The sequence below is a fragment of the Rutidosis leptorrhynchoides genome, chromosome 4 (assembly GCF_046630445.1).
Source record: "Rutidosis leptorrhynchoides isolate AG116_Rl617_1_P2 chromosome 4, CSIRO_AGI_Rlap_v1, whole genome shotgun sequence".
Classification (NCBI taxonomy): domain Eukaryota; kingdom Viridiplantae; phylum Streptophyta; class Magnoliopsida; order Asterales; family Asteraceae; genus Rutidosis; species Rutidosis leptorrhynchoides.
The window spans coordinates 373,152,667-373,172,235 of NC_092336.1; the positions used below are offsets into that span (position 1 = coordinate 373,152,667).

General features: G+C 37.7%; 1 non-coding gene across 1 annotated transcript; it reads left to right on the top strand.

Moving 5' to 3' along the window:
• The first annotated feature begins 241 nt into the window (after window positions 1–241).
• LOC139845962 (small nucleolar RNA R71) lies at window positions 242–348 on the top strand. The gene has a single exon (XR_011758712.1). It is a non-coding gene; the product is annotated as a small nucleolar RNA R71 (small nucleolar RNA).
• The last annotated feature ends 19,221 nt before the right edge of the window (window positions 349–19,569 follow it).

Here is a 19,569-nt window from a genome sequence, read left to right on the forward strand (position 1 = left end):
CCATCTTATTCGTGAGGGATTTGATGGCCTCCGTTTGATTGTTAAGTGCAGATAGTGGGGAAGATGATGAAGTTGTTTCACCACTATTCCAGTCATGATGATGCATTGTCATGTTCTTGAGCAATTCCCATGCTTCGTCTGCAGTTGGTTCATCAGATTCCCTTGAGCTGTTGCATCGATCGTCGTCCTACGATTTACCGTAAGACCATTGTAGAAGGTACAGATTTGGGCTAACCGTTCTAGCTGGTGATTAGGGCATTTCTTTAGTAGGGTTTTGAATCGCTCCCATGCAGTGTAAAGAGATTCATCATAACTTTGTTTAAAGTTAATGATGTCATTCTTCAGTTTGGTTTGTTTAGAAGGAGGGAAATATTTGGTTAGGAATTTAGTAGCCATCTCCGTCCATGAAGTGATGGAATTTTTTTCCAGTCCTTCGAACCAATTTTGAGCATGATGAGTGAGAGAATAGGGGAACAAGTATAGCCGGACTATATCTTGTCCTATCCCTGGCTGTTTGTAGGATTTCGAAAGAGATATGAATTTATCAAGGTGAGAATTAGGATCCTCATTCGGTAATCCATGAAACTGACAGCTATTCTGGATGAGTTGGATGATGTGATGTTTTAACTCGAACGAGTGTCCTTGAATCTCTGGAAATCTGATTGGTCCTCCTCGACCTTCAATCGAGGGTTTGGTATTTTCTGTTAAAGTAACACGTAACGCCATTCGATTTCTGATTCGTGCTTCCTTGCTTGCTTTAGAGATTATTGCGTCTGGATCAGGTACGAATAACAACGGCCCTAGTCTAGATCGGGTTTGGGTCATACACTATCTATGCCTTTTTTTTGTTTTTAATTTTTCGCAAATAAACTAAATTATAAAGTAATCTAAAGTAAGCTAAACTATTCTAAGGTAATCTAAGTCTAAGGTAATCTAATCTAATTTAATCTAGCATAGTTTAAAGTAATCTAAGGTAATTAACTAACTATCCTACGGTGAAATATGTTTTTGGTTCTGGCTACTGATTCCCTGGTATTTCGGTAACAGAGCTCCGCACGAACTATTCAACAATCCAAGTGGCCAGGCCGACTACGGAGAGGCAGGATCCTTTTGGTCCTAATATAATTGGCGACTGTTTGGAAAATCCAATAACCAAGTCCGTGTATAATTATCTTTCTTAGACACCACTAAATGCTTGTGAATAAGTTTGATAGAGAGCAGTATTTCCTGATACCAGTTCCCTGACAGTGATGCCAAAAACTAGTATCCTCCCGTGATATGGCCGAAACGGACGATTTTTATTCGCGCGGTATCATCAGGCCGCGGCTCGCCAGAATAGGCACTCGTGGGAGGAAGGTACTGTTTTAAATTTATTTTTAGCGGGGCCTAAATCTTACTACTCCTTATAAGTAAGGGAAGTATGACCTAGAGTCGTATTTTTGAGATATTAGTAGAATCGAACCTCTATTTAAGCCTAAGATAGTTAGGGAGTAGTGAATATTTATTTTGGGGTTTTTCTAGTTTATAAGACAGATAAAGTAAATGCGATAAAATTCGTAATTTAGATAAGGTTAAAGTGAGTGCATACTATGACTTCATAAGTTATTCTGCCGAGATTATGGAATGCTGGCTCATGAATAGGCAGAGGCCTTGTATTCATTACACTGGTCCTAAATGCCCCTGTCATAAGACATGTCACTGGGTACTGCGTTAGGTTTGAAGATTTTGAATAGACAACAACGTCCCTTACCCCCGATGCCCGTGCAGTCTGACTACAGGCATACACGTTCAGACGGCTCATCCAATTGAGCGACTCGGTTGGGTGACATATTAACATTCCGAAATGGTCTAAACTTTCTTAAGCATAATAGAATACATGGTTTACCATATCGTAGAGACGTGATGCGTTTCAATGCTTTCGTTAATGATTGGTAAAAGATAGTTAGGCCCTTAAAAAGAGTTCAACCATAAAGAACACCATGGCCAAGTCAAGCTGACTTCCATGAACACGTTCGGTTATCCTAACGGTCCAATCCTTTATGTGTCTAAACAAACAGTTCCTTAATTAACTAAGAATCCCTCAAGCGGGGTGCAATGCTTGAGACCGCGTTATGGTGCAGTATACTGGTCAACACTAACCGGGTTCCATGGCCTTACTTAGCAGAGGTACAACTTACAACAACCGATGTGCTTCAGAGTGCACGTACGAAGTTTATATGCTTGGTGACTACACTAGCATGGTCTAGGACCGACAATATACTAAGGGTCTAGTCAGATGTTTCACTACGAAAGAGTCCTCTGTCGGAATCCAAAGCTCGATAGACTTACTACAACCGGTGTGCCTCGGTCGATCTTACGTTGTATCCGATAGACTTCTCTTACCAAGGGGTGACACAGATAGTGTACTCTGAATCGGGGTTTGCAACTTCCCAATAACAGAGCCTGTAACTACGTTCTATTAGTTGGAAAAGCGATTGAGTTTAAAGCATAATCGGAAAGCATTTCAACAGCATACACAGACCATTATATTATTTCGACATTATAACTGCTTACATCATAGCATACACTAAAGATAACTACTCACTAATCATGGCAACAATATCATAAAACATTATATAAGATAAAGGATAGAAGTACCAGTAGATTAAACGAGTTCCGAATACAAAAGTGACAACTTCAAGACTCCAGACCGCTCCTAATACAATCTTCAGCATTCTTCTCCGGGTACTAGGTTTCCCGCACAGAGTCGAAGGCCTTGAGAGTATGACTAATATTGTACAAGAGAGAGAAAGAAGTGAATTGAAGTGTGTGTTTGAATGAATGACAAAGCCCCTTTAAATAGACTAGGAATTTGCCAAAATACGGCTGGCAGGCCGTATGGCAGCCCGTTTGGTGAGCCATATTTGGCAGGCCGTTTTCCTGGCAGCTCGTATGGCAGGCCGCTTGGTGAGCCGTATTTGGCAGGCTTTTTACATACTGGCAGGCAGTATGGCAGGCCATTTGGAAGGACGTTTTTGATGCTGGTCAGCCTTGATTCACTGGATCGTAACTTGATTTCTTGTCTTTCACCGTTTTCGCTCTAGAATCTTCGTTTTAGCTCCGATTCTCTTGATTCTTTTTGCACCACCTTTGTAATTACTTGTTCTTCAATTCTAACTGACGAAGTGAGTATTTTTCCGATAAAGTTCGAATCTTTGTTGTTACCGGGGTGAAAAAGTGACTTTTTAGCCGATATCAGTCCCAACTTCCACCAAAATCTATAATACACGCCCGTAACATATCCTCCAATGTTTGATTCATACGTTCGGTTTGGCCGTCCGTTTGAGGATGGTACGCCCTCATATTCACCCTCGTACCCATATCTTCATGAAACTTTTTCCAAAATCGAGAAGTAAAACGTGTGTCCCGATCCGAAACTATAGATGCGGGAATGCCATGTCTCGATATTACCTCTTTAATGAACATTTTCGCAAGTGCCTCTGACGTAATTGCTTCTTTAATAGGAAGAAACAAAGCACTTTTCGTCAATCTATCAACAATCACCCAAATAGTATCAAATTAGGTTCTTGCCGTTTTTGGCAATTTTGTAATAAAGTCCATGGTAATATGTTCCCACTTCCACTTCGGGATTTCTAATGGTTGCAATTTACCATAAGGTTTTTGATGTTCGGCTTTTACTTGCAAACATGTAACACATTGTTCAACATATTTAACCATATCACGTTTCATTCCGGGCCACCAATACTCTTTCTTCAAGTTGAGGTACATTTTCGTTGCACCCGAATGAATGGAATACTTTGACTTGTGTGCTTCATCAAGAAGCACCTTTCGGAAATCCCCCATACTTGGTACCCACACCCAATTTTGAAAAGACAACAAACCATGAGGACCTAATTGAATAGACTCCGTTTGTCCCGTGATTCGTTCTTCATGTTTGTTATTAACAAAAGATTCAATTTGAATCTCACCGAGCTTTACAAGAAAATCGTTAGTAATCGTCATGTGTAAAGATCCTACTCGTATCGCCGGATGTTGACTCTTTCAACTCAACGCGTCCACAACCACATTCGCCTTACCCAGATGGTAAAGTATCTCACAATCATAATCTTTCACCACATCCATCCATCTGTGTTGGCGATAATTCAAATCTCGTTGATCAAAAAGATGTTTCAAACTCTTGTGATCCGAATAAATCGTACACTTGACACCATACAAGTAATGGCGCCAAATTTTCAAAGCATGGACCACCGCCGCTAATTCGAGATCATGTGTCGGGTAATTCTTTTCATGTTCCTTTAATTGTCGAGAGGCGTAAGCGATGACTTTACCCCTTTGCATTAGAACACACCCGAGCCCATTTAACGAGGCATCACAATAAACCGTCAAATCTTCTACACCTTCCGGTAACACCAAGACCGGAGCTTGACATAATTTCTCTTTTAACAATTGAAAAGTAATTACTTGATCGTTCTCCCAATTGAATTTCACATTCTTCCTTGTCAACTTCGTCAATGGGGAGGCAATTTTAGAAAAGTCTTGAATAAACCGACGATAATAACCGGCCAATCCGAAAAAGCTTTGGATTTTCGTAGGCGTAGTCGGTTGTTCCCAACTCTTCACCGTCTCTATCTTCCCTGGATCCACTTGAATTCCTTCCTTGTTCACAATACGGCCAAGGAATTGCACTTCCCTTAGCCAAAATTCACATTTTGAGAATTTAGCATACAAATTCTCCTTCCGTAACGTCTTCAACACATCGCGCAAATGGTGTTCATGTTCCACCATACTCTTAGAATAGATAAGAATGTCGTCAATGAACACAATTACCGACTTGTCCAACATAGGTTGGCACACTCGGTTCATAAGGTCCATGAATGCTGCTGGTGCTTTCGTAAGACCGAAAGGCATAACCACAAATTCAAAATGCATGTAGCGAGTTCGAAGGCCGTCTTCTCAATATCTTCCTCAAGGACCCGCATTTGGTGATAATCGGACCGTAAGTCAATTTTTGAGAAATACGTTGCACCTTGGAGTTGGTTAAACAAATCGTCAATCCGAGGCAATGGATAACGATTCTTGATCGTCACTTTGTTCAACTCCCGATAATCGATACACATCCGCATACTACCATCCTTCTTCTTCACGAATAAAATCGGAGCGCCCCATGGCGAAGCATTCGGTCGAATAAAACCCTTTTCAAGTAACTCTTGAGTTTGATTCAACAACTCTTGCATCTCCGTTGGTGCTAAACGATAAGAAGTTTTAGCAATGGGAGTAGCCCCCGGAACCAACTCGATGCGAAATTCAACTTGTGTTTCCGCCGGAACCCCCGGTAACTCATCCGAAAAAATGTCTTCAAATTCACTAACCACTAGAATTTCATGAATGGATGGTGGCTCTTCACGAATATCAACCACATGGACAAGAAAAGCCATGCCACCACTAACAAGGAAACGACGTGCCCGTGCATAAGTGCATAATGGCACAAGTCTTCTCCGTTTCTCGCCATGAATAATTAATTCTCCCCCACTTGGGGTCTTTACATGAATGGACTTTTCATGGCATGAAATATCGGCTCTATGACGATCGAGCCAATCCATACCCACAACGATATTAAACTCACCCAAAGTCATCGGGATGAGATCGATCTTAAAGATTTTGGCACCGAACACAATATCACAATTTTTACACACATCATCCCCTAGCACCGTCTTACCATCCGCTATTTCGACTTCTACCAGATGACTTAACTTAGCTAGCGGTTTATTAATCTTAGACACAAATCGTGGAGTCATAAACGATAAATTGGCACCACTATCAAATAGTATCCTTGCCGGATTAGAGTTAACCATGAAAGTACATGAGACAACGTCATTGGATTGCTTAGCTTCATCGTTGGTCATCAAGTAGTTTCTTCCCCTAGCCGTACCCGCCGCCATTTCTAGCCTCTTAACTTGATCATTTCGGAAATTGGGGCACTCCGACTTTCGGTGCCCTTCCTTTTGACAATTAAAACATGTGATTACATTAACACGCGGTTTTGGGCAATCACGAGAGTAGTGACCTTTTTGCCCACAATTGTAGTATGTGGCCACGGTTTGCCCGACGTACTCTTCTTCACACTACCGACACTCTAGGTCGCACCCCTACTCTTCTTGTTCGAATAATTAGAAGCTTCAAATTTTCTTTTACTCGACCCATAAGTAACCGGACTCGGAGCTTGCGCATCAAACCCCTTCGCCACCGCCAAAAGCTTAGCAAAAGTCTCAACCTGACCAATACTAATCTTAACCTTCACATCATCTCTAAGGGTCGCATGAAAATATTCCATCAACAATTGGTCGTTCCCCACATACTCAGGGCAAAAACTCGCTTTGGCGAGAAAGTTGGTTTTAAAAGTGTTTAGGTTCGAAGACCCTTGACACATGTTCCTTAGCTCGTTGTGCAATTTAGAAAGATTCGCTTGCGTACGATACTCAAGGAAAAACTCCTTCTTGAACTCCGCCCAAGACAACCCTACAAAAGCCGTGTCACCCACCATATCAATCTTACCATCAAACCAATCTTTAGCATGGCCCCTCAACAAACTAGTAGCAGGCCTTGTCTTCTTCTTGGGTGGGCACTCGCTAGTGCGAAAACAACCTTCAACATCGGAGATCCAAGCCGCACTTTTCATGGGGTCGGGATCCCCGTGAAAGTGAGGAGGCTTAGTCGCCAAAAAGTTCTTATAGCTAAACACCATCTCACCCCCATTTTGAGGTCTTGGAAACCTCCTTTCAACTTCTTCCTTCACGGCATCGGCCATTTGGTTCTTGAATTAAATCGACAATATGTTCCGAAACCGACTCTTCGAGTATTTGCTTAACTTTTCGAGAGAAAACTGAGACGTAGTTTTCTAGGGCGGCCTCTATTTTGGTAGTCATTTCATCTTCTTGCACATGTGAAGGACCACCGTCATTTGTCTCCGTTCCATTTCTCGTCTTCATTCTAAAGATTGAAAGGATTAGACAACGACAACAAAACAATATGCATATATATATATATATATATATATATATATATATATATATATATATATATATATATATATATATATATATATATATATATATATATATACATATACATAACACCGCACGCACACCACACCTAGCTCAATGTTTGTCGCACATCCTTGCTTGACTTGACTTGCAACCGTAATAGTGGTCGTGACTCACTATTACGCTCGCATGCCGTGCCATGCTCAAACGTATCACAACCATTTTGCTCGATGTCCAAAACAATAACACATGATTAGTAATATCATAACATAGCATAGTTAGTCCACCCATGCATCAAAGAACTAATCAAAGCCCGCACCGACCCGTAGTCCTACAAGTCCCGCATGTAAAATAACAACACAAAAGTCTAAATCTAGGCGCCCATCTCAAGTCACCTAAATCCCTTAGACCATGCTCTGATACCACTTGTAACAACCCAACCCGTTAACCAACCGAAAATGCAACATAAAAAAAATTTCAAACAGGCCTGCCCAGACTGGGTGCACGGCGCGCAGCCCTGTCTGTGCATGGCGCGTACACTGCCGGACAGCTTCTATCCAAAATCTGCGATTTTTGTTTAAAGATTTCGCGCTTCCCGGCAATTTTAGACGTAACGCTTTTTACAACATACTATAATATGAAAAACTAACACAATTCCATAATAAAATGAGTTTTACAATACGGGGCCCACATATGCCCAAAATACCCTTAAGTTCAAAATACAAGTTTCGATCACAAAAAGTTTAATTTCTAAATGTCACTTAGAGCATGGTGTTTGGGGTTAAACTACCCAAATCTTGATCGAACTTTCAAAAGCTAAAACCCCCGTGAGCCACTAACCCAAGCGAATACCTTTGCCCTTATCCAAGCTGGAGCCTAAAAAGGTAAAGAACGAGAGGGTAAGCTAACACTTAGTGAATGCAATAATTATACACATACATATATAATATACCTACTTGCAAACACTTACACAGTACCTCATACACGCTAGCATTTATATAGCATACCATCGCAAGTATAACGCTAAAACCTTCAAGACCACAAGCTAGCACAACAATAGCATATATAACTCGAATAATATAATATGCTACACTACAACATGTAACCATGGTTAACCAATAGTACAAGGGGATGGTACTTCGAATTTCCCATCGGTGTTCATAGCAACCGTTAGTGTACAACGAAATATATCACTAACCCCTGGGTGGTATGGACAAAGCATATCCATTCATAGCAATCGTTAGTGTACAACGACATATATCACTAACTCTTGGGCGGTTTGGACAATGTATATCCATCAATAGTAGCCGTTAGTGTACAATGACATATAGCACTAACTCTTGGGCGGTTTAGACAACGTATATCCATTCATAGTAACCGTTAGTGTACAACGACATATAGCACTAACTCTTGGGTGTAGGGGTGTGCACCATTTGGTTTAAAACCATTTAAACCGAATATCGAATCAAAACTAAATCGAAAAAAACCAAACCGAATTTGAAAAATGGTTTTCGGATCGAGAAAAACCGAAACCGAATTTTAATTCGATTTTTCGGTTTGGTTTTCGGTTTTGAAATTTTTTAATTTGGTTAACGAAAAACCGAATTCAATTTATACAATATTAAATAAATATTTTAAGTTATTTATATTATTGCATACTTGTACGAGAAACTATTTTGAATAGATATTTTAACTCTTCAAGTCAAATTCGGTTTACTTGGATTGAAATCCTATTTTAATCTTTAATTTCATAATTTTCCTTTAAACTCCACATTTTTGAAACTGTAATCATTTCAAGTCAATTTGCTATTCAGTTCAATTTATGTGTGTGTGCACGTTGAATCAATCAAATGTATATACACTGCTTTACAACAGTTTATTATTAGAAAGTATACACTATGACTAAAACAGAGAAAGTTATAGTTTTGTTATTGGTATTGGTTTTGTTTATTTTTTGATATAAAATGTATTGTATTATGATATTATATAAGCTTATTTTATTTTTTTAAATTTTTATATATGTTCGATTATATATAATATTTTAGTATGATACTTACAAAGTTAATAATATAATGTTTATTTATATCGTGAGAAAAAAGTAAAAAAAAATCGATGTGGAAGTTAATTTGGTTTTAACCGAAACCGAACCGAATTCAAATTTGGTTTTCAGTTCGGTTTTGGTTTTGGTTTTGATATTTGAATTTAGTTTCAGTTTGGTTTTTGGTTTTAATTTTTAGAATTTCAAAACCAAAAAAATCGAACCGAATAAACCGAAAAACCAAAAACCGGACCGATGAACACCCCTACTTGGGCGGTTTAGACAATGCATATCCGATCCCCCCACAAATAAATACTTTATATACATACACGTATAATTACTCCACTCACCTTATCGTCTTGGTGAGATTTCCAAGAATACTTGAAACCTTCAATGCGGGTCACCTAATATAATTTAATTCCCAATTAATTCACATAACAAGTTGGATCATACACCAACTAGCCCCACTAGTGCATTTATGACCCAAAAGGGTATTTAGTACCCATTTGCACTAGAATCACACATTAGAGGTCAAGACTCACAATTAATCACTAAAAGCTAGCGATTAGGGTTCTAAGACTCCCATCAACACATATCTAGGGTGTTTTCATACCCAATTTATCCCGCTAGGTCAAACTTACCCATTTGACCAATTTCAAGTCAACCATGAACCCTAGAAATACTTTTCACTAATAACACAAGTGAGCTAGTGATTAACTAACCATTTCAGACTCATTAACACCATTTATTATTTTGAAACCCTAGGTTAGTCATTCTTGAGTCCTCATGACTCAATCTTACCCAAAAACCCCCAAAGTCACCAACAATGGATTTATGTTCATCACTACCCCAAAACCCTAACCCTTAAACAATTAAACTAAGAAAATCAAGATTAGGACTTACCACCACAATCAAAACGTAGCTAGTGATGAGATGAACAACTTTATAACTCGAGCTAAGACCCAAAACTAACTTCTTCTTCCTTTGCTTGAGCTTTCTCACACTAGGAAAATCTCTCTCTCTCTAAAATTTAAGTGGAATGGATGAGGTTGTTGGAAGTGGAGTAAATGTCACCCCAAGATGTGATCTAGTGGCCTTAAACTCGTCCACAAGTGAAATTACCATAAAGACCTTCTAAAATATCCATTTAAAAGAAACAGAATCTGCCAGCTGGAAAGGGTGCGCGGTGCGCTCCCATACATGTGCGCGGTGCGCACATTGCTCTGAACCATCTCTGATCACAGTTTAATTACACACTGCTTCCCACACTTCATGTACCTTTTTTACACTTATGTACAATAATTAATAGGGTCTTACAAGAAGAGATTCACTTCAGTCTATAACGACTGAGGCGCATTTGTAACACAATCAATCAAGCGGGGTTCCTTCATAAATGATAACTCGGTTCACTAAATAAGTTGCCTTTATAAAGTTACATTTAACCACAAAAGCAGTCTTCTTAGCATGCAGTATAAATCTCTTTATAACTTTTGAGACAACAACATATTTCTTAAAAACAACGTATGCACTTGGTTCTTCTATCAGATAGATATCAGCAGGCTTGCTGAGGCTCGAAGTTAATGCAACTCGATGTAACTCACCACCAAAAAGATTAACACCTTCTTGACCCATTAGTTGTTCGATTTGAAAAGGCTATATGGGCTATATCCCCGCAAGCGCGTTGAAGCTATTTTTTTTAAAAGGGGAAATCCATAGACAGATCTGTACATGGATGTGTAGAAAATACTCGGCACAGTCTTTCATGGTGCCTCCTAAATACAAGATAAGTATGTGTTGTTGAAGGAGGAGCCTATCTCAGGGTAGGAGTCTCGTTAGCGTAGAGGTTATTGTTGAGTAGTTGTTGAATGTTGCCTTGTAATTTTTTACATTTATGTATTGTACGCGCACTGTGCTTTTTTGTAATGAACACTTTGATGAAATGAAGAGTTTTGTTCTTTTAAATAATGTTTCTTGTTGCTCGTGTTATTACTTTTATTACTTGTATTCGAATATTGTGCATGCATGATACCGGGTTTAGAACCGTACTTGTGAATTGTGGTGACACCAATTTTGTGCATATTGTCTTAATTGTTTCAAGCACGTCATGTGCATGGCTTAAACAAGTTAAATTTGTTAATTGCATATCATACTCAAGGCATGTCAGCGCGTGATTTATCATATATATTTTTTTGTACACAACATAGACTTAAATCGACCCTAATAGATGCGTATCAAGAGTCTTCTAAGTGCGCCAACACTTAGGACGGCGGTCAAGGGTAACTAACCCTATTGCTTATAGTCCTGACTTGCAGATCTCGTATTCTGCTCGGGTGTGGCTAGGACAAACCAATGTTCGTTACCTTCGTGTAATAAATATAGCTTGTCACCAAACAAGCTTCTACTGTTTGGGGGTTGGAAAAAGCACCCCTTCAAAGGCAGGAGTGCGTGGGGTATTCTCAACCGTACGCACCAGTCCAAGTTAAAAAGCTACTTTGCATTATATATGGCACAATGATTTTTGCAGACAATATCTTGGAAAAATAAAGGAAACATAGGCGCATTGCCGAGATTGATTACAATAGTTTTTTTGCTAGCGCAGTTACATAGGTAATACGATGGTTTTCTTACAGGAACAACATATGAAAAACGGGACTAAAATTACAAAGACTCTAAACGCTTCCTTGCATTAGTTGTGCGCAGTTTCATTGCTAGATGCCGTAACTCCCTTCATCCTTTGCTCCCTTTTTCGGGTTGCTTCTTTCTCCAACTTCCATTGCGTTGTTACTTTTGACCTGTTTAGACCAGTTCAATACTTTTTGTAAATTAATGAATGCGCGTAGATATGCGTTAATGTGCATTTAAAACGTGCGTCTTATGTTTCGCATTGTACAAGATTGTGCTCATTTAAATGCGGTAAGCGCGCTGAACTGTTCGCGCGTTTAAGCATTTATCCAGATCAAGTAACCATCTTTTAATCGCGGAATCAGCTTACCTGATTGTTGCTGCTTTTTGGCGATTTTGACTTTATTGTTGCAACTCCAGCTTTCGTGGGAAACTTAAACAAACCATGCGCGATGGAGAGCACTGCTTCAAACTTCTGCAACGATGGGTATCCTAACAGTGCATCATAGCCTGATATCGCACGCACGATGCTAAACTTCACTTTCTTAGTTCGCCTTTTCTCCCAATTTTCATCATCCTTGAGCTTTAGTTTGACCTCTAAGGTCCCAAGGGTCAGTAATGGGTCACCAGAGAGCCCTCAGAACCTATCCTTCGACGGCTTCAAATTAAGCTTGAGTTTGAGCGGAAGTTTTTCGAAGTATCTTTCAACATGATGTCGGCCCTGCTGCCAGTGTCCACGCAAAGGCGCCCGATCTTGAGTCTTAAATTCGGCAACATTCCACCAACCAGGATGAGGACACTATTAGCTTCTTGAGCTTTGTTAGTTGAGAATGGGACATGCATCTATTCCTGAGAACGCGTAGGGTCTTCGTGGTGACGTGGTTTTTTGCGACAACATGGATCACCTTATCTCGCCTCTTTTCCTTGTCTTCATCGTATTCTTCCTTGCGTGAGCGTTCTTTTGGCTCCTTCAAGTGATGAGGCTCACCTCATTTCAAAAATGCAACTACCTTATCCGTCAACGCTTTGCACCTGTTGGTCTCATGCCCATAATCATCGTGAAAGTAACAGAACATAGACTTATCGCGCCTCGCGTATTTCGACATGCGCGCAGGCCTGCTGAAAGTCTGTGATATTCGATCTGTCGCAAGAATTTCTTTGAGGCTTTTCGCCAAGTTTTTGATGAGCGTTTGGTTGTGTTCCCGATCTCTATTCTGCTGATTGTTGCTGTCGTGGCGTCCATGAGTCTGCCCGAGTCTAATATCATTGTCATGATGATAGGGACTGTTATCCTGGTATCCCTTTTCCATACCCTAAATACTGTATGGTGTCTTCAGCTGCGCGCAAATGCTCGTAAACTTCTCTAATGGTCTCATCTAATGTTTCAGGTGACCTCTTTCGTAACTTTTGCCATAACTGTAAGTGGCGCTCTTGGCAGATTCCATGAATGAACTCGGAAACTTTCTACGATTCTGCCAAATTGGGAATACGTGCAACTTCTCGACTGTACCTATCGATAAACTGTCCCATAGATTCTCCACGTCCTTATTTGATATCATGACACTCGACATGAGTCCTTCTGGATGCTCTCATGTTGTGAAATTTGAGTAAGAAATGTTCTCTAAAATCACGATAAGAGATGATGAACGGTGCGGGTAGGTTGTTAAACCATTGACGCGCTATTCCCTCGAGATGGGGAGGAAATTCTACGCACTTTGTGTCATCAGCCCCATTTGATTGCGAGTAATACCCTCATATTTTTGCAAGAAATCATCAGGATCAGAAAATCCATCATAGTATCCTAACGTGAGCGGGATCGTGGGCAAGGTAGGGGGAATGTAGTTAAGTATGTGAGACGCAAACTTTTCAGAAGTGGGTGTGGTCTCAAAGTTGGGCTTAACACTGACTCCCTTCATGCATGCGAACAAATTTCTAATCATGAGCTCCGCCTTTCCAGGTTGCTCAAACTCTTCAACAGTTCAACCATGTCATCTGGTGCAGCCTTCATTAGCGAGTAGATGAAATTAGCTTGGTTTTGGGAGCGCTCTTCAAGTGTTCGAGTGCATGGCGCAGAGTTCGATACTGCATTGAGAGGTGTCTGCTGAGAGACATAGACTATTGGGGTTGGGCACGGTTCTGCTAGCGATGCTGTTTGATACAACCCCGAGTTCAACTGAGTGCTTTGAATGTTCAACTCTTGCATGTCAAAGCCCAATTTCTGCAAAGCTTCTATTGCGCTGGATGGTGTAGTGGATATGCGTGTTTCGATACATGAGAACTCAGCGTTAGTTCTAACAACCCTCACATTTCCATAGTTGAATTGACTAATTTGCCTATAGGGTTGTTATCCATACGTAATATATAATTAAATTCGACGTTGATAAAATATTTATTTTTAGTCGACAGGTTTTGTTAACTAAAGTTTATATATATTATGTAAAATAACTTTAGTTAATATTAATGTTAATGAGTACTCTATATATATAACTATATGTAACATAATTATTAATTAAATGATAAGTTATTTTAATTAGTATTTATATTATATTTGTAGCTAATAAAAAAAGTAAGATTTTTTTAATACAATTCAAGCCCATGAAATTTGACTAATACTTTTCATGATTTTTTTCAAAAACAATCTTATCAAAAACATTTTCCAAATTTTTTTCATTTTTGTCAAAATTGGCATCCTTGAAATTCTTATTTTATTATTTTTTTTCTTTTTCACCTACCATTTTTACCTATAAATACCAACCTAAAACTCATATATTTTTCACACAACCCCTAAATCGTTCTCTCCAAATTTTGAAGAAATTTGAGGTACTTTCTTTTCCTTCTTTTTATTTCATTTTTTTTCTTTCGATTTACATAAAATAATGTATAAATCGGATTAAATAGTTATAAATCATTAAAATTAGTAAAAAAAATTTACAGATTCTATTAATCACATATAAGTTATTAAAGTTGAAATATTAATTTATATGTTGTGCTATATATTTATTTTTTATTTTTTGTTTCGGTTAGTATATATATACTATAAATCAATAAAAATTATTATATGTACTTAAAAACTGGAAAAAATATTTTCATAACTTTAAATTAACATAAAAAGAATATTAGAATTGAAATCAAAATTTATTTACTATTTTATATATATTTTCTATATTTTAATCAAAACTGCTATATATATATATATATATATATATATATATATATATATATATATATATATATATATATATATATATATATATATATATATATATATATATAGATAAAATAGATATAAATGATATAAAATATTAAGATCAGTAAGGATTATATAGAAATTAGTTGGAACTATTAAGGAACATGTGAAAATGATTTTTAGAATTTTTAGAATATTATTTATATTTAATTACGAATTACTTATTAATTAAACACAAAAACTATGTAAAATTCATAATAAAATATTAAACTGGACCAAAAATATTTATAAAATTTTTTCTGAGATTATTACACTAGTATAAGACTGCAAAAATTATAAAAATAATTACTTGAGTCGAATTGGTAATTATTATATAATTAAATTTATTATTATGTAATTCGAAGGTAAATTAAGAATAAATATAAAATAATAAAAAATATTATTTAATATTTTTTTCTACAGGTTATCAAACTGATAAAAACTTATAAAAATTATAAAAATAATTGTTTGGGTTTATTTAGTAATTATGTAGAATTAAACTTGTTTTGTAAATAAAATAAGGGTAAAAACAAAAATAAATACAAAAATATAATAACAACAATAGCAACAACAACAACAACAACAACAACAACAACAACAACAACAGCCCAATCTCACATGCGTGAGGTATGGGGGAGGTGAGGTATAGACAACCCTTCTTCTATCCTAGAATAAAGAGAAATCATTTCTCCACCCTGAGTGAAACACTCACAAGAGTAGAGAAAGTCATCCTTCTCTCTGTTCGATGGATAAAGAGATTGCTTCCAAAAGGACATCCTGCCCAAAAAAATAAATAAATAAATAAATAAATAAATAAATAAATAAATAAATAAATAAATAAAAAGAATAAATAAATAAAAATATAATAAAAATGTTTTCTTAAATTATTCTACTAATCTATATGATTAACTAAAACTATAAAAATTATGTATAGAATTTTTAGATATTTAATTAATTATTTAGACATTTTTTTTGGATAATGTTTGATTAATAAAACACTATTATTTTTGAAGTAATTTAGGTATTTATTTAAAGGTAATTATATTTAATATATATTTGACATACTAAGGTATAATAACTAAATATTAAATAATATTTAGGTTATGTTATCATTATTAAGTACATTAATAATTCGTTGTGTGTATACACCTATAACGCGAAGGTTATAATTAAAGATAGCGTACAAAGCCTACAAACATCACCGCTACTTGTGGCCTAGGGTGATCCTTGTTACCATTATGGGATGCTTGTGGATCTCGAATTCCAAGACTTAGATTCTGGTCAAGAGATCCTGGGCCGCTCGGAAACAATAGATCATTCGAATGACTTGCATGTTAGCAATGAAGTTTGGGTGAGATTGTACAACGTCTTTGTTGAGGATTATAACCCGAACATTCTTAAACTAGAAGCTTACTATAAGTGGAAGCTTTCCATAAATAGTAGGTTTCCAAAAATAGAAACTTTTGAGAAATATGTACTTTTCTCGAAAACCGTCACTGTTAATATAATTGCTATATTAATAAACAAACTTTATGTCTGTTAGACATTAACTAATCAAAGATTATATCTCTAAGTTAAGATCTCTGATCACTTACTCCATTCATTCTTCTTTGCGTGGAATAACTTACTTGCTACTAAGGTGAACTGCATAGCCCCACTTTTTACTGTTTCATAACTATTTTTATAACTTTTGGGGTGAGACATATGCTTGCTTTATAACCGTTTTACGCTTAGACATAAGTACTAAATTGTTAACTATGCTGCCATGCTTTGATTCATGATAAATCCCTACCGTAATATCGTCAATTGCTACGTTTAAATGCAAACTTAATTATTGTTGTAAGACCCGAATATTTATCTTGCTTGTTTGTGTATTAAGACATTCGAGATTGGGTTTCGCGGATTATTTATATAAAGTTTAAAATGAAAAAGAATCTGTTTCAGAGAGGCCGCGCGCCGCGCGGGGTAGGGGCGCGCCGCGCCGATTGCTGCTGACAGAACTCCCTTGTTTTTATTTAAATTAAATGAGGGGTAAAAGGGTAAAATCACATGGGGCCGGATTTGTGTGCCATATTAGCTACTTTGGATCAGTTTTGGATCATTTTTCATGTCCATTCATCCCTTCCAAATATTTAGAGAGAGATTGGAGGTTTTGGTGAAGAAGAAGCTCGAATCGTTCAAAGTCTCGGGTTTTAAAGTTGTTCCTTTCGTTCTCGGCTACACGGTGATAGTATTGGTAAGCTCAAACTCCGAATTTCATCTATTTAATTTGATATTCAAGTTAGGGTTTTGAGTTAATTTGTTGTAATACCCTTTTTGGTGATGAAATGGGTTTAGTGATGCTAGTAATCGGGTTTATTGTTAATTGTTGGTGGATTTTGGGTTGGTGAACTAATTGGCCATGTTTAGAACTTTAATTTGAGTTTAATCACTTAAGTTAGTGATTATGGAAGTATTGGAAACCATTTTAGGTTGTTTGGTTGACTAACTTTGACTTTGGGTCAAATTAGGGTTTGGTGGTGACTATGACCCGATTGGCGATTTAATGAGGTTTATAAACTTAAAATGGATTAAGTTGAAGTATAGAACCGAGTTAAATGTGTTTTGGTGTCAAAACTTGTAAAGGATGAGATTTTGACCTTTATGGGTCAAAATTAGGGTTTAAGTGTCAAAATGGGTATGACACGTGTTTGGCACTTGTGTTCGGGTTTAATGGATGTATTAGGACCATTCTCACTCGTGTTAGTGATTATTGATTAGTTTTGGGCGCGGTTTGTACTTGGAAGTGCATTTGGGTCGAATTTGCACTAAGGGTCGAATTGGGTGGTTTATAAATCCATCCTAATTGTATTGTTGTAATTGTGATAATGGAATAGGTATCTTCCATTGGCAAGTTGCGGATTCACTTGGAAGCTTCTTCAAGACTTCAAGGTGAGTGATAATATCCTATGTGCATATGTATGTGTAGGATGGGTGCGGGTCGGGTGAAGTGATTCTCGGTTATAGAGCTCACTTCACATATAGGTGGACTTGATGGACTTGTGTATAAGTCCAATTGGCACGTTTGTGCGTCTTGGTTGACCATCTTTGGCGAAGTACACGTTTGTGTGCACGTTATCACACTTGGTTGTGATTTGGTTGTTATAACCCTAATGGCGAAGGGTTGATATGGTTGTGTGGTGGATTTTATAATCCCGTGACCGTGGGTTTTAGTATTGTGAAATGAATCTCGGGTAGTGCGGATTCATGGTGACTCGGGTTGTTCGGTCACCTTATTGGAGGTAACGAATCTCGGGTAGTGCGGATTCATGATGACTCGGGTTGTTCGGTCATCTTATAGTTGAGAAGTGAATTTCGGGTTGTGCGAATTCACAAGGCTCGGGTTGTTCGGCCAATGTTCGTGTGTTTGAGGTTAAGGGGTTAACCTTGTTCGTTTATATTGTTATATATATATTAATGTGTTGTTGTGTTGTAGCTAACCCTCCGGGTGTAGCTATTTGGCAATGTTCACTTTGTCGTTGGTGGACTTATTTCGTTGTTGTATCTTTAGCTTAATGCTTAGAGATTGTACGGTATGCTTAGTATAGATGCTTTATACTTTGATGCTACGGTATGCGGTATTTGTTTTGTGTGGCGTATTCATTTTATACATATATATGTATGTAGTATATTATCATTCACTAAGCACTAGCTTACCCTCTCGTTGTTGACTCTTTTTATAGATCGCATGTGGATTGGTGGCTCGGGTAAGCGCGAGGACTAGAAGACGTGCATAGTTGCTTTAGTGACTTGCTTTTGGATCATTTAGGATTGGGTAGCGTATCCCCAATCGCCATGCTCGGCTTTGTTGCATTAAAAGTCTTTTGGTCAAATATTGTATTTCGGTACTTAAGGTGGTAAAATGGGTCGTTGTGGGACCCGCTTCGTAAACTTAATTTTATTAATTAAACGTGTTAGTTTTATATGTATGAATTCATGGTTAAAAGCGTTTTGGCTAAAAACGTCGGGAACGGGTCAAACATTTTCGTTAAATTGACTTCCGGGGACAGCGGGCTGTCCAGGTGGTTTGGCGCGCCGCGCAAATGAACTGCACCAGAAATTTTTTTTTTTGTCATGAAATTTAACGGGGTTTTATACGCGGTATGGTTTGGGTTGTTACAAGTGGTATCAGAGCATGGTCTAAGGGATTTAGGTGACTTGAGATAGGTGCCTAGACTTAGACTTTTGTGTGCGCGTAATTTGTTGCGGGACTTGTAGGATTACGGGTCAGGAACGGGTTTAGTTAGTGCCTTGTTTATAGGTCAACTAACGTTTATATTAGTAATGCGGATATTATTAATATATTATTTGTGTTGTAGTGTAATTCTCGCGTGTGCTTCTATCGCGTAGAATTTTGTTTGTGTTTGTTTATAGCATCGAACGAGGCGGTCGTTGTACTAACGAGTCGATGCGGCGTGCGTGCGTAATAAGAACTTGCAGACCTTATTATTGGTGCAAATCGTGTCTAACAAGTGATGTACGACGAGTGTTTAGCAAGATGGGGTGGTGTTGTGCGTGTCGTTTTATACGTGCGTGGACTAATCGTTTTGCATTCTTTAGAATGACGACGCGAAACGAGACCGAGATGAATGACACGGAATTTA